The sequence below is a fragment of the Apis cerana genome, linkage group LG11 (assembly GCF_029169275.1).
Source record: "Apis cerana isolate GH-2021 linkage group LG11, AcerK_1.0, whole genome shotgun sequence".
Lineage (NCBI taxonomy): Eukaryota > Metazoa > Arthropoda > Insecta > Hymenoptera > Apidae > Apis > Apis cerana.
This window is the reverse complement of record NC_083862.1, coordinates 12,927,967-12,944,275: the sequence shown is the minus strand read 5'-3', so window position 1 is coordinate 12,944,275 and position 16,309 is coordinate 12,927,967. Positions and strand designations below refer to the sequence as shown.

At 33.0% G+C, this 16,309-nt stretch overlaps 2 long non-coding RNA genes across 8 annotated transcripts; both read left to right on the top strand.

Moving 5' to 3' along the window:
* The first annotated feature begins 174 nt into the window (after positions 1 to 174).
* On the top strand, positions 175 to 10,233 carry LOC107995048 (uncharacterized). 5 transcript variants are annotated; one of them, XR_009832109.1, is made up of 12 exons: positions 175 to 519; positions 2,198 to 2,432; positions 2,781 to 2,974; positions 3,671 to 4,325; positions 4,425 to 5,525; positions 6,804 to 7,364; positions 7,565 to 7,742; positions 7,883 to 8,053; positions 8,196 to 8,381; positions 8,668 to 8,838; positions 8,979 to 9,056; positions 9,138 to 10,233. It is a non-coding gene; the product is annotated as an uncharacterized LOC107995048 (long non-coding RNA). The 5 variants fall into 5 exon arrangements; XR_009832107.1 differs by having other exon boundaries at positions 6,804 to 7,368; XR_009832105.1 differs by having other exon boundaries at positions 6,804 to 7,742.
* Positions 10,234 to 12,231: 1,998 nt separating this feature from the next.
* Positions 12,232 to 16,015, top strand: LOC133666988 (uncharacterized). Of its 3 annotated transcripts, XR_009831988.1 has the most exons (6): positions 12,233 to 12,588; positions 12,734 to 13,590; positions 13,827 to 14,378; positions 15,055 to 15,579; positions 15,656 to 15,829; positions 15,908 to 16,014. It is a non-coding gene; the product is annotated as an uncharacterized LOC133666988 (long non-coding RNA). The 3 variants fall into 3 exon arrangements; XR_009831987.1 differs by having other exon boundaries at positions 12,232 to 12,588; positions 15,055 to 15,829; positions 15,908 to 16,015; XR_009831986.1 differs by lacking the exons at positions 15,055 to 15,579; positions 15,656 to 15,829; positions 15,908 to 16,014 and having other exon boundaries at positions 12,241 to 12,588; positions 13,827 to 14,384.
* The last annotated feature ends 294 nt before the right edge of the window (positions 16,016 to 16,309 follow it).

Genomic DNA, 16,309 nt, shown 5'->3' with positions numbered 1-16,309 from the left:
TTATTAATAATGCAATTGTTTTTAATATTATTTCGTTAATCCAATAATGTCAATAATATCGAATTATTAGTAATATCGAATTAGTAATATCGAGTTAGTAATATCGATGATATAGAATTCGATAATATAGTTGCCTTCAATTCGAAAGATTTAAATTTAATGGAATGTGTAAAATAATTGAATGAAGATAAGCTCTCAAGAGAATATTACGTTTTGAATAATGAATCAATGGACCATTGTTCGATCGAGCCGGAAACGAGTAAAGAGGATACCGACAAAATTCGACAGAATGATGTTCGATGTCGTGTGACAGACGGATCGTGGCCGGAAAAGCGCGAAAATAGGAAGAGGAAGCGAGCGAAGAAAGAAAGAAAAGAGAGGCGGAGACGTGGAAGTGGCGCGTGGCACTACCGAATAAGTATCGAATGCCGCCAGATGTTGCGGTGAAGCCAGCTGCTGCACCTCCGCCACTCTGCCCTCTTTTGCTTTTCCTCGCGGTTTTTCGAGAGAGTCGAGCAGGTACAGACACCGACCAATGCATATCTGGTAGTGCTTGATGTTCACTGGTGGTATTATTGCGTGTTACTTTTTTTTCATTTGTTATTTGTGAAATTCAATCGAAATCATGTCAATTAAATGCTTTTCTTATACTACATACACGCATGTATGTCATTTTACTTTGATTTATAGTTCAAACATGGCGGATTATTTAAAAAAATGTCGTTACACACGAATTCTATTTGAATTTCAAGAGATTTTATTTGAATTTGTTTTTAAATTTTTCTTTGTACCAAGGATAGATTGTTTAAATGAAAGGTTTAATTTGAATTATGTTTGCTGTGATACAAGCAATCATAAGGGATTCAGATAGATTGAATAATTGCAACAAGTATAATTAGATTGCGTGATGACATTAATAAGGTTTGTTATGAAAGTTCTTGAAAGTTCATTATACTGTCAAGAAAGAATACTGCATTAACGTAAATTACCTTTAAATGAAAATTTAAAATAAACTTTTCTTATTAGATTTCTGTTTATTTTTTTCTAATTTAACAATATTTAACAATATTTAAAAAATGTGAAAATATCTCAGTCATGATTAAACAATTTTATTTATTAAAATATTATATAATAGTATATTAATTAATATTTCGAACTCATAAATAGAAAGTTAGTACTATTATAATATACTTTAATTAAATGTAAAAAATATTTAATAATCATCGGAAAATAAAAATAAAAGATAATAATAAAAGTAAAAATAATTGAAAAAGAAATTTTTAGAATAACATAATTTTATACGTTCTTTTATTTAGCTAATTCATTATTTTCCAATGAGTTGACTCTTATTATGTAATTGAATTTATTGATATACAGCAAAATTGTACTGATTATTCACTTATTAAATGAATTCAGAGTAAAATAATTAACTCATTCCAAAATAGAATTATTTTACCTGAAAATAATTTTATAATTATTTTAAATATATTTCACATGATGCGTAATTAAAAGCTCTTGAGGTTATGTTATATATATTATTTATATATTGTGATTTTTAAATCGTGTTCATGTTGCTAAAAAAATTTTATATATATATATAAATAAAAATATTTCATGTGTAAATAGAAATAATTATTACAATTTACTTTTATCGTAATTCAATTTACTTTGTGGAATTCGATATATTATACTAAATACTTGCATGTACATAATATATATGTAATTTTCGCGGGAATTATAAATTTTATACATTTTATACAATTTCGACAAATTATCGTTGCAATTCTATTCAATTAAATTTTTTGATAAATTTGATTAAATGTAAGATGTTTAAATATTTAACACACTTATTGATTAATTTCAGCAGAAATTATCAATTATATTGAAATCAATACCAAAATGATTTTGATAAAATATTACATTAAACATAAGTATGAAACATTATAAAAAAATAGTATGTATATCTCTTTCAAATAAAAGAACATTAAAATAGAATATTAATATTAAAATACATTATAATTTTACATTATTTATTATATAATATAATTAAATTATATTCAATGAAAGCATCTGATAATCTTTTTCTTTGCGTAATTACTTTCAACTAAAACCGATTTATATATCAATCTATGAAATCAGAATGAAATCAGAGTAACGAACAAGTATCATCGTCATCTCTTCCATTTTCTTGTCGTAGAGAACTGGCGTGAAAACCGAAAAAGGACAAGAAGGAAAAGAAAAAGGAGAGCTCTTCGAGCGAGGAGAACAAGATGGGAAGGAAGTGGCGGAGGGGGTCGAAAGCGAATATCCTTCCTGCCGGGGCAACAAACAGGCAGCTGCTCGGATTTGAGCACGTGCTACTACCACCGTGCGATGCCACGATGAGCCTCGTCTTAGATAGCCGAGGTTGGTAGGTTGCTGGGTAAAGATAGGTAAGTGTTATACACCAGCCTATATGACTGAATATGATCCAGGTATCTGGCAGGACTGACAAGTATTTTCGTGCGTGTTCCGGTGATCTTTGCACGTGCTGCATTTTATTCCTTTTCCTATTTAAATTCACCTCGAATCTTTCTGATCTCTTATTCATCCAGCAACAATTGAGCTACCGTTGAAAATGGTTCTCCTTTCTGAAGTAACGAATATCATATCAATTTCATTTTCAATATTCAGAAATTTCAATGACTATACAGAATTACGCTAGAATTTTTATGTATTATAATTATTGAAATTTTGGAATGTTTTTCTAATAAATATTGTTAAAATATTACGCAATATAGGAAAGAAGTGATTTGATAACTCGATAGCACGTGCTATGACTGTTTTACATGGAAAATGACCGACAAAGGTTGATCGGAAGGTATTATGCACCAACTCTCTAAATAGAAGGTATACTATAAACGAGCACCAGATATCCCCAGGAAGGGTACGATCGTGCATGCATGCGTATCTCCCTTCATGGCATCAACTATACGTAAGTTTTCCTTCGGGCTATTAATTCTCTCTCAAGGTGGTCTCTGATTTTGCAATTTTACACCAGTTGAGTTTTATGGGCTTTTCCTTTAGTTACGTGAGATATTAACGGATATTTTCTTAGTAATCTATTTATTAATCCAGGCAATGAAATGTTGGAAAATTCTAACCTCAAATTTTATCGATTAAAATTTATGTTATTAATTTTGATTTTTTTTTAAAAAGGACTAAAGAAATGATCGAGTTACTGATTTTTAAACGATTATATGTCTAATAGAAAGTTAAATTGATTCTCTGTTGACTGGATAATTAAATTTTCAGCGAATCGAATATCTTCTTATCTGATCATATCCGTAGACCTGGCGTTATTAATTTAGAAATCTGCAGGTGTTTCTACAGAAATTTCGTTGATCGATCCTGCATCCATGTCGGCCAATGCACATGATCAAACCCGCATTCAAAGATCCTTCAAAGGAATTTTATTATAATTATAATATATTTATTATAATTGCAAATGAAATGGAAATCGACTGAAAAAAATTTTTTTTTCTTATTTTTAAATTTCGATATTAATTATGACATTCACGACATTAATTATAAAATCTGATATTTCTGTTATCATGCTGAAAGATTAATTAATTTTATTTTTTAAAAAAAAAATTCCTCGATAAAGGAAATCAAATAATTTTATCCACAGGAATATTTATGAGAGTGGTTAATAGAGGATTGTCTTATACCACTTATCTATATTCAAAAACGCACATTAGTTACAATATTACAAATGATATTTATTGGCATAATCCTCCATGGTACCTGATAATCATGCGACACCTGTTACGACACAACACTTACTTAATTGGAGGCTACGAACAGCTGCCCACACGACGAACCAATCACGGCTGTTCGCCTGAAATTCTTCTTTACTCGCGACATCCCTGACGAGCACCTGTTCCAATTCGGAATATACCAAACAAGGATCCTTGACCAGAATTTCGCACGAAAGGAAAGCCCGGATTGATTGTCGGATTCCGATTTATTCGATCGACAGCTCGTGATTTCGTTTTGACGATGATGCAACTAGCCAATTAATTAAAACATGCGGCTATGAAACTGGAATATCAAAATATCAAATCCGAATTTAAATTAGAAATATTTAATATTTCGCAATGTGTTTTTTTTCAAATTAAAATTAAATAAATTTTAATTAAAATTTAGACTAATTAGCGAGAATGGAAAACATTTTTGTCTAATTATTCTGAATATATTTCAATTTTTATGTTGTATATATTTTTTTTATCATTTTAGAGTATGGTGTGATTTTTTACAAACAAGCGATTGCATTTATTACTTAAGTAAGTAAGTTTTATATGATAAATATCTTATTTCAACATTTTACAAATTCTTATCGCATGTTAGTGCACATACTTGAAGTTTGAACGCATATTTTGCAGCTGCCATAGCGAAGCTGGAAATTTATCCATCCGCATAAAAGTATATCATGCTCAAATATTCGAGGAGACTGCAGTTAGTTTCTTAAGTCCTCTGCTACTTTACAACGACACTGCGTAACGATGCTGGACGAACGGCACAGCTGTCAACCCGTGTCCACAAGAGGACCATGCTTGAATTTCTATATCGTCCACGATATCATACTCAAATATGTGTTCGGTATATATACCACTATGGCGAAATTCCTTGATGTTACCTCATGCTTAATGACACGTAAGAGGTCTGCGTATTACACCTGTCAGGCCACCTTTGCCAAAAATTACTCAAATTCTGTCTCTTACGATGGGACATGGAGGATCAACCAGCTGGTGTTATAGCTTTTCACGATTTCACAATGTTTGATCAACGAAATTCAAGAAAATTGTCCTACTGGAAATTAATTATCAAACTTGAGAATCTCGACAATTAAAATTGAGGCAAGTATTAGAAAAATTAAACACGTTTATAATTTATTGATTACAGATTATCCGCTACAATGAAAATAAAAGCTAAAAATTTCTTCAATAAAGATGAAATCAATATCAATAGCAGAAAAGAATATTTGAATTTTTTTCAAGAATTTTATAATGATTAATTAAATTGTTACCAGCTATGTAACAGAGAATGAATAAAATGAGTTCTGATGGATAAAAAAGTCAGAAGTTGACAACAGATGGTTCTTTACGGATGCTGAATTGACAAATTGTTTATTTTAAAGACAAGCATTAATTACTCTTGATTGATTCCTTTGCTTTATCTTACTTTCTTTTCTTGCAATTTATAGTCAACAAAAATTTTATCAATTATATAATTTTATTAACAATATACACACATATATATATATATATTTTAACAAGTCGATTAATTTTTGCAGATTTCTATTGTTCATCGATAATCATCTCGCTAACTCGACAAAAATATCAAAATCGATGGACAGCTGCTGGATCTTAAAGACTGCAGAAAAAAAGGAACGCATTGCATTCTTGAAATGCCCGGCAACTTGGTAACGTTAAACCGAGTACATGCACGAGAGCGATGGAGGCTGGCACGCGAGTGCTTATCCGGTAAAATAGCAGAAAAGAATTCGTCCGAAGTGGGCCAGCGGGCTCAGTTTCCAGGCCGTGAGGAGGCAGCAACAGATGGCACCGACCTTGCGGATGCTGCGTTAGAACGCTTCGTTTTTCTTTGTACGGGGCACGTGCCACGTTTCCTTGCCACCACCGATCCGCGACCAATGTTCCGCAAGCCATATTGAACCAGGTTAAGCCAGATCACGTCTCGGCTTCCCTCCTTCTGCCGTGAAAAGATTTTTCTTTTCTGGTCGATTGAAAAAAAAAAGGAAAAAAAGAAGGGAAGAAAGAAAGAGAGGAGCTGCGCTCTGACATCTGTGCCCTGATATACGATAGAGAAGCGTCTATTCCACGTCTCCTTCGTCTATCCCCCGGATGGAAATCCTTACCTGGTTCACGAGGCTGGAACATTCGACTCGCGCGTTTGTTTCACCTTCTGTTCACCGCCGATTCGAAAGCAATTATCCTGTGCTTTTTTTTTCACGGAGACCTTATGGCATCCTGATAGATTCCGGCTTGAATATGGGGAAATGTAAATTAGAATTTGAGAGATATACTCGAGACGATTTTTCTTTTTTTTTTAACTTTAATCCGAATAATAAATATTCTCTGTAATGTATCATTTATCGACACATTATAATTATTGGTTAAAATCCATCGAAGCTACTTACAGAGTCATTTTACACAATCGTGTTTAAAAAAAAAAAACGAGCGTTTCAATTGTATTTTAAAAATAATAATCACGTCGTTTAAGATCTCCAGTTTCTCCGCGAATAGATGACGGGCTATCGTTTTTCTTCATTGATAACGCGATTCATTGAGTAAAAACCGTATGGCAGGAAACGCGAGACGTCCAACAACGCCGTGTAAATTCGAGCGAGCGACCGCGACTGTAAAATTAGACGGGAGAATAATACGGGATCGATCGATCTTAATTCGAGGGACTCGTGCCCAACTACAATAACCAACTGATGATAACGATGCCTCGGTGTCGGATTTGTACGAGTTTTCGATTACTCCGATCGATATCTCCTCTTGCGGTTTTCTACCGCCATTTGAAATCGTACGAACGACCACCTTGTGCTCGAAGATCGTAACTTAGACGTGCAGCGTTCTCTCATTTTAATTTGCTATACCGATAAAAAATCACCTTTGAATCGAAGATTTCTTTTTTTTTTATAAATCTTCCATCACCTGTTTCATTTTTTCATTCTTTTATGTAATTCCAAAAGTGATACGCTATATTAATATTTTATAATTTTGTTCTTTCAGATACTCAAGATCCTTCCTTTCTACGATGATGATCTTCAATTTTTCTTATCATACGTTTTCTTCAAACATCTCTATTCTTTCATTTCTATCCACAAACAACGCCACAGATATGTATTGAAATTTATCTTCTCCTCATCCTAACTCTCTCATTGCACCCTCTCGCACTGAGAGTTTTTCAACAAAACAACCAAAGGGACGCGTGCCGTCTTTTTTATCTGAGTGCATTTTGCGGAATAGTTGCTATCTGTGGACTCTGAGGGAGGAAAAAAAAAAGGAATCGGTGATATCTTGTTCAAAAACAGATATACCACATATACCGTATCAGTGCAACCGCGTATTCTCTCACTCACAGTGATATTAGGACGTATGAGTAAAGGAAAGAAGGTGAAGGAGGGTGAGGTCGAAGGGGAAAACGAAGAAGGGGCAGATGGTAGCGTCTTCTTCGCAGCCAAGTGGCAGCGGGCACGCGCCAATCGAGTCCGAAAGAACATCTGCCGCTACGTTCCCAGGAGTACAAGAGAACCACCGACTCGCAGGCAACAGGCCATCTTCTAACAACCAGTCAGTCAGTTTCTTCTTTCCTATGCTTTTTTCACCTACCACCTACCTCACCACGCGCCACGACTCCCCCTCCACCAGTTTTTCCTTTCTCCTTCTCCTAAGCTTAACTCTCCGACCATCTACTTTCCTTCCTCAGACCTTCCCTCCTCCGCGAGAGCGGTTTCCTTTCAGTTTTCACAGATGCTGCATGGATCTTCTAGATCTGGAAAAGAGGAGGAACAGTCGGTGGAACAGTTGCCACGTTGATTTTTCACTTGGAAAAGGTGGTTGGCAGACGGTGGGAGAAAGGTGGTCTAGGAGGTTTGGCCTGATCAATTTTCTTAACGATGGCACGTGGTACTGTGCTACCACCAGTTTCCTAGTGGGACTTTGCAGATGGTAGGTTGACAGGATCCATTTTTTTTTTAAATTTCTTTATTAAGAAGGAGATATAAACTTATATATATACACTCTTATTTAATATTATTATAGTTGAATTTTTTTCAGAATGAAAACTAAAATATATATATGTTTTTCAGAATTTTTAATGGAGTGTTAAATCTCAATAAGAATTGCAAAAGAATTGCGACAAGTCTACTTTAATTCTTACTTTGATTCAACTGTAATTGTGTATATTCTTGTTTATTAATTGTTTTATCAATTGTTTATTATTGTGCTACCACCAGTTTCCTAATGGGACTTTGCAAATGGTAAGTTGACAGGATCCATTTTTTTTTAAATTTCTTTTTTAAATTTTTTTTTTTAATTTTTTTAAATTTTTTTATTAAGGAGATATAAACTTATATATATATATATATAATAATATATAATAATCCTATAATCCGTTTTCAGGAAATTGTCTGTTTACATTCGTGTTCGATACGTCGCACGACTTTTCGTCGAACAAATCCCCACTCCAATATATAATTTCGTAAACAAAATCGTACGCGACGTATCATTCTATTACCGAAAGTTGAACGGATAGGACGCTTTGCTGCGAGTGCGCGATTATTTATTGCGTAGAATATTCTTTCCACTGTAATTTTATTAGTAATATTAATATTTAATCGATAATTTATCAAATATTATATTTTTTCGAAGAATTTTTCTTACTTTTAAAAATTTATTTTCCTTTTTTGTTCTTGGTCTTAATACAATATGTCCTAATTTTGCACATTTTTCTAAAGATTTGATTATTTTTTGTGCAGGTTAAAAGCTGATTGCTGAGAAAAGACTTTATATATATATATATACACTCTTATTTAATATTATTATAGTTGAATTTTTTTCAGAATGAAAACTAAAATATATATATGTTTTTCAGAATTTTTAATGGAGTGTTAAATCTCAATAAGAATTGCAAAAGAATTGCGACAAGTCTACTTTAATTCTTACTTTGATTCAACTATAATTATGCATATTCTTGTTTATTAATTGTTTTATTAATTGTTTATTATTGTGCTACCACCAGTTTTCTAATGGGACTTTGCAAATGGTAAGTTGACAGGATCCATTTTTTTTTAAATTTCTTTATTAAGGAGATATAAACTTATATATATATATATACTCTTATTTAATATTATTATAGTTGAATTTTTTTCAGAATGAAAAGTAAAATATATATATGTTTTTCAGAATTTTTAATGGAGCATTAAATCTCAATAAGAATTGCAAAAGAATTGCGACAACTCTACTTTAATTCTTAATTCAACTGTAATTATGCATATTCTTGTTTATTAAATTATTCAAAATTATAGAAGACAAGTTGCACAGTGAAATTTTATTTTTATACAGAATGGCAGATGCAAGTACTTCAAACATAAGGAACGTTCAATGGCAAATATCCTTTATAGAGCGAGATTTTTCTTTAAGGTTGACACCGGTTTTCCTTCCACCGATTCTCCTTTTCTTCTCATTTTCCTCCTTCCAATGCAGATGCAGTTTTTCCATTATGTCTCGAGGTCCTCGTGCCACCAGTCATCCCCATCCAACCCCCAGGGCGACTTTCGATCTTTACAGATCGCGCACGTGCTCGATACCACCTCCCAGATTTTCTCTTCCTCCTCGATCATCCTTTGTATCTTGCGAGGAGGAAATCCGTCGCGATCTTAAGCTCGTCATGCACGACGTGGCTCCATTGTGAAGCGGTACAATGATCTGGGAAGGGGGACCGTAGCCCATCTCGGATTCGAAAGTCCTCGAGTGGGAGTTGGAGCGTAAAGACATTTTCTTTTTTTTTTTTTTTTTTTTTAATATATGAAAGACAACTTTATGTTCGCAACACTTATGTGCTTATTCTCTCTTCTGTGGAAATATTTTTCAGTGAAAAAAATTTATCAATCTTAAAGGAAAAAAAAAAATATATTGAAAAATATTATTATAAGAAATTATTCATACAATTATTATGATAATGATATCGTTACATATTTATAATATTTTCATATATGTACGTATAATCTTATTGGCATATTTTTAATGATTAATAACATATGACTGTATTGAAATTTAGTCTTTATGAGAAAATTAATGGACGATAAAAATGACGATAATATGACGATATTTTATGATGAGTTCCAATTATTTTTCCTGTCTCTTTCAGGAATTCGTGTGTGAGTGAGTGAGAGAAAGAGAGAGAGAGTGGAAAGAAGAGGGTCTTCCTGGTCGCAGCTCGATCATGCCAGATGTAGAGTGAAGGTAAGGAGGAACTCGGATTTCCGATCGAGGTTCCTCCCTTAATGCGGCCTCCCTTACCTTGATTGCCCTGAAAGATTTTATTACCCTTATGAAATCAAGCTACCGCAAATCTCGCCCTCGAATCTTCTCCCCCTATCATAAAAGATTCCAAAAATGCCAAATTATTAAGTTATATTAAACGTTAGAATATCAAGGTAAAAATGCATTTCGATAAATTATACGAAATTTAATATGATATTAATTTTGAATGGACTATTTTTATTTAATTTAATTTATCAGATAAAAATATTAAAGAGATTATTTATAATTCACTTAATTGATTGAATTTTTTCATGAAAAATATTTTCTTCAAAAAAAATGATAAAGAGAATATAATTAAAGAAATAATAATAAATAAATAAATAAAAAAAATAAGAACGTGCAAAATATTATTAATTTTTATAATATTCATAAATCACAATTTTACTTGAAGAGATCACCAAGGGTTGACTTCATATATGCAGGTGTCACCTTACTGCATCGAAATCGGGCGAAAAAGGCGTTCGCAGGTTTGTGTAGGGCTTGCTAATCTCTCGACGGTTGAAAGCAGTACAGTGAATCTTTTTACTCGTCTCCGTTTCAATCTCCACCCTCGGATTCCTCTCTCTGATGCATACTACATCTGGCACGGCACCAGCAATTCAAACATGCTTTTGTCGTGAATATCTATCTTACTGTAAATAAATGCTCTATACCTGCTAAAGAAGCCGGCTGCATCGTATAATATTTGTCGATTCTTCTAGATTCTTGGATTTTCGCGATCTGGATTTTAAATAGAAGATTGACAACTGGTCAATAATAATCATACAATAATGATTAAAATGAAAGAATTTAGGAGGATTAATGGAGATTTAAGAAGATATTGATTGAAAGAATAGAATTTGGACTTAATTTTAAGTTACACAAATGATAATTGGGATATAAATGTACTAAATATAAATGTTAATAGAAAAGAGAGTTTTAAATATCAGAGTATATATTAGATAAGTAGGATAATAGATATATTAAATTTGAGAATTGATAAAAGAAATGAAATATGAAACATTGATGTACAAGAATTTTAATTGAAATATTGATACATATGTATAATTATTATTAAATAAGAATTGGAATATTAAATGTATGAGATGTTAAAATTGAATTGATTGAAAAAAAAATTACAAGAATGTTAATTGGATATTATTTAATAGTTGTTTGAGCATGTATGAGACGTAAATATTTATAAGTTAAATAAGAATTTCTTAATAATAATACTGGCAACAAAGGATTGAAAATAAAAAAAATAAAATATTTTTACTTTAAAAAAATTTGTTGAGTAATAAGACTGCAAAGATTTCTTCTAACTGCAAAGAAATAATAACAGGAATTAAAAGGATATTTAACGTTGGAATAAGTCGTAGGCGTGAATAACGTTTGTCTGAAAGTTAAAAATGCGCAAAGCTTTTCTTACATATAATCAACAAAGTGTTCAGTTCACTGTCAAGCAAAAGAGAAGAAAGTTGATTACTGTTTAAATTACAGAGTCGGTTTTTTCCTCGATCATTTCTGCAGGTAGATTCGTTGATAGAACATCTTTAACGAGCGATCATTAACTACTATCTTTAAGACATCTATAACTGCGAATTGCTTCATCACTGGATATAATCTTAATCAACCGCAATCCCCCTACATTATATTTTTAAAGAGGAAAGAATAGGTGCCTCTCTATTAACAAATTACTCTTGCACAACGTTTTCAATCTTCATTTCTCATATAACATCTCAATCTATATGTTTCTTTACTTCGAATATAATTTTCATACGAAAAATCTGCATTGAATCGTTGGCAAATTGATTTCTTAATTTATTCATTCTTAGTTTATTAAAACTTACAGTCGATTCAAAACTAAAACCAGATTGTCATCAGAGACAATTGGAAATACCAACAATTATTCCTCTAGATTAAAATACCTATACACTTTCAAGATACTATAACAATATAAAATATATTTCTCAATTATAATATCATATTATATTAATATTGTATCTTCTATAAATTATAAAATATTACGATTAATTATAATTATATATTAATTGACAATTAGCAATTTAAAACAAATTTATAAAAATTTCAGAATTTGTTGAAACAAAGAAAAATTAACTTCCATTATATAAATGACCTGATTGTATGAATCTGCTTTCTTAAGAGGTATCCATAAATTTCTCTGTATACGGAGATGGATTCAAGAAAAACATTGGATCGGCGGAAGACCGAGGTTCTACCCGTTTTGGAAAATGTTCTCGATTCGTTAGAATACCGAGAACTGTCGCATTAACGAGGCCAATAACGGTGCCGGCAGGTGCCACGTGCCAAGTTACATACCACTGTCGCTGTCCATCATCGTTCTTACTTTCTTGCTCTCGGACGTGCAATTTTGAATGAAATCTACGTAACACCACACTGGGTGCCACTATTGTATCTTCGATGAGAAAGCAGGCCGCAACAAAACGAACAAACGTGACTAATGTAGAGAGTGAGATTAATTTATCAACGATGTTTTATATTCTGTTTATATGTCGAGATTACCAGATAGCGATTTAGATTCGACTTAACCTATAATTCCTTCTACGTCGCTTCTACCTTGGACCGACTATAACTTCGAAGTAATTTTGTTTCAGATAAGATATGAGCGAAAATTATAGATTGGAATTATAATATTAGAATCTCTAATATGTTCATCCCTTTTGAAGTTTATTCAAAACTTTTGGAAATCAAGGGATAAAGGAATAAACTGGCATTACGAATGAATACACGGATTGATTTGGCTGGCTGTTAATCGGTTTAAAGACGACGACGAGGAAGCGTGCCACGACCGGATTTTCTCCAACCCCGGTAAAATCAATTTTTTCTGAACGCGTTCGTTGGCCTCCCTTTCCGTTTTTTCATGCGCCGGAGAAGCCGATAGCTCGGGATCACTTCCGTGCCGAGGGTGAACAGCTGCCAAGGGATTTTTCGACGAGGGTTTCCTCGAGCTGCAAAGGAAATGACGGAAAAAACTTTCTATTGCTGCAGATACCGGCGTGAAAAAACATTTAGTGAGATGCAAAAAAGGAACAAAAGGGGGGAAAGAAGAGGAAAAAAAAATGGCATTGAAGAATGCTATGTAAAATTGGAAATCAAGACTTTATGCGATTAACGATCAGATAAAGAATAGTGGACACCATTTCTAAACTTATTTATAATATACTTCTATATAACTATATCTTTAATTAGACACTTTGTCCGAATTACCATTATTTTCTCCGGAATATCGTAATTTTTAATTTACATCTCGAACTTAATTCCAGTGTCACGCGCAACGCTTATCGTAACATTATGCATAACTTCCTTAAAAAATATTCAACGACCGCGTAAATCACCTCGAAAAAGAGAAATCGCAACGCGATAAGAGTAACACGGGGACGAGATCCATCAGGAAAGAAGTAAACGATGCCCAGCAGCGTGTCTCCCTCCATCAGTCAAATTCGATCACACGGTATGTATGTCCACTCACCTGTCACGCGAGACGCGTACGGAGCGTGTACTTTAACGCAAATGACCGATAATCGGATCTCGCTCTCGCTACTTTTCCCGAACTTGTCGCAAAGTGACAGGCATTTTTAACGACTAATCCATCCCTGGCCCTCGAGGAGCCAGTTTCACGCTATTATATTGTTATATCGTTCCGTGTAATTGCTATTTAATAATACATCAATTTCCACTTAATTGCAGGTTGATGGATCGCAGGTGGACAAGCGTACTGTCTCGAACTGAAATTCTCTGGTCACGGATAAATTAAAGTGAAAACTATTTAATTACGAGGTGGAAATGTTTTAAACGATAAAACAAACGAATTATTATCAGTCACTTTTTTTTGGAAATTTTATAGAATTTTGCCTACATCTTTGAAGACTTAATTTGATGGAATAAAAATCTATATAATTGATTTTAATTGCTTCTCGACGAAAGCAAGGAAATTTTAGATAATTAACGAAAGATCGAATGGATCAATCTTGGAAACGTTGAATAGTAAAATGATAGATGAAATGATGCGTGAAAATAGAAAAATATAGAAATATAAAGTGGAAAAGAAGGAAAGAAGTAAAGAAGGAAAAAGAGTTGTCGATTAATAAAATTCAAGAATGTTTCTCACGGTATTAACGCGTATTTTAAAATTCGACACAGGTTACGCTCATTTGTCGATAAATTGTTAAGTGTTGCTAAATACAGTGTCGCAGCTGTTCCACGGTAGCGCGAGAATTTTTGAGCAAATGGCGTGGCAAGGTAAAACACTCTGTTTATCACGAGTAACTGTTCATTAAAACGAACTGATGAATTATTTGCCGATAATGCTTCTTTGAAGTAATCATTCCGAGTTTCATTACTGAATCATTATTGAAGCTTATGATATACCCGATGCAGATGACCGGAAGCTGATTGATTACCGGCCACAATTCAAATATTCAGGTTATTCGAGCCAATTTCTTTTTTTTTTTTTCAAGTTCCACATAACGAAGAGGCGATAATTTGAACGATCAATGATACTTTTTATTCGCGAGTAAAAAATCGCAAATATTGATCTGTCAGAAAATATTAATTTCAAATACAATTCTTTAATTTTGTGATTTCCTAATAATTTTATAATATGATAAAATTGTAAAGAACCAAGAACGAATTGTTGAATTGATGATTATTCGAAAAAAAAAGAAGAAAAATCTAGTTTCTTAAATTAATAAAATAATTACATTTGAAAATCTATACAATTTCATTATCAATACTGTCCAATACTGTACGTCAGCATCAGACAAGATCAAAATTAGATAGAAATTATATTCTTATTATAGATTAATAATTATTAATCTTTATAAAATAAAGATTACTTGCCAAGAGCAGGAGTCAAGAGTTAAAAAAGGAAATATAATTATCTCGCCTAATTATAATAATTAAATATTCGTTACAGGAACAAGAAAATGGGATCCAATATAGTTTATAGATGAGGATCACACGAAAATAAACGTAACAAGACCGAGTGTTGTACGAGAATTACGCCGCATAATTAACTTTCATTGGTAAAGTGAAAGGCTATTATTTGGTAATAAACTGGGCGTCGTAATAATACGATAACATAACAATTTCGCGTTTCTTTTTAACGCGTATCCCTGGCAAACGACCATCGATAATGGCGCAAACAAACTCGCTCCGATCAAGCGATTAATTACGAAAGTCGAAGGGGCACGTCGTCGTTGATCCTAGAAGACGAATGCCTTTTGTGTCTTTTCCATTGTTCGCGCGTATAAACACCCCTAACAGTCTTCGGTGGAGAATCTTTTCATGCGCTTCCCGTACGAATCTTCCTCCCCTCCCCTTCCCCCTTTGCGCATATCGTCTTCCTTGTACGCAAACGATCCGATGAAATCGCAACGGTCGTTTCTCGATGATGGAGAATAGGACTGGGTCAACGGAAACGAGCTAGCAGAGAGTCCAGGTATGGATGGGCAGGTGTCGATGAAACTCGATGTGACTCGAGAACGAAATAAACACGATTCCATCTTTGATGAAAGGACTTGGCTTTTTGGGGAGGCGAAAGTGGCGAATGTCGTGAAGAATTTACGGATTATGGGAGAAGGGAGATTGTTTGGATTAGAAATATCGAGGGATGAAGGGAATGATGAATAAGTTTTTACAATTTTGAAACTGAGGATTAGGAGAGAGGAAAAAAATGGCACTTTTCCAAGGTAAAAATATTCAATGACTAATAATCGTTTAAGAAATTCGCTCTGAAAATATGATTAATATATCCAATTTTTCTACAGAATAGAAGAAACATATTCTTTGGAGAACGTCCTCCTGTTTATCCCTGAAATCGATTCGAAACAACGCTCCTTTTGCCTGGAGTCTATTGAAGATTAGGAGAGAGAAAAAAATGGCACTTTTCCAAGGTAAAAATATTCAATGATGTTTAATAATCGTTTAAGAAGTTTCGCTCTGAAAATATGATTAATGTATTTTGCAATTTTCCAATATTCTTTGAAGAATGTCCTCCAGTTTATTTCTGAATGCAAATCGATTCGAAAACGCTTCTTTTGCTGCGAATCAAAACTATTGAAGATTAAGAGACAATGGCTTTTCCAAGATAAAAATATTCAATGACGTCTAATAATCGTTTAAGAAGTTCTGAAAATATGATAGGAAACAGAAAAAAATGGCACTTTTCC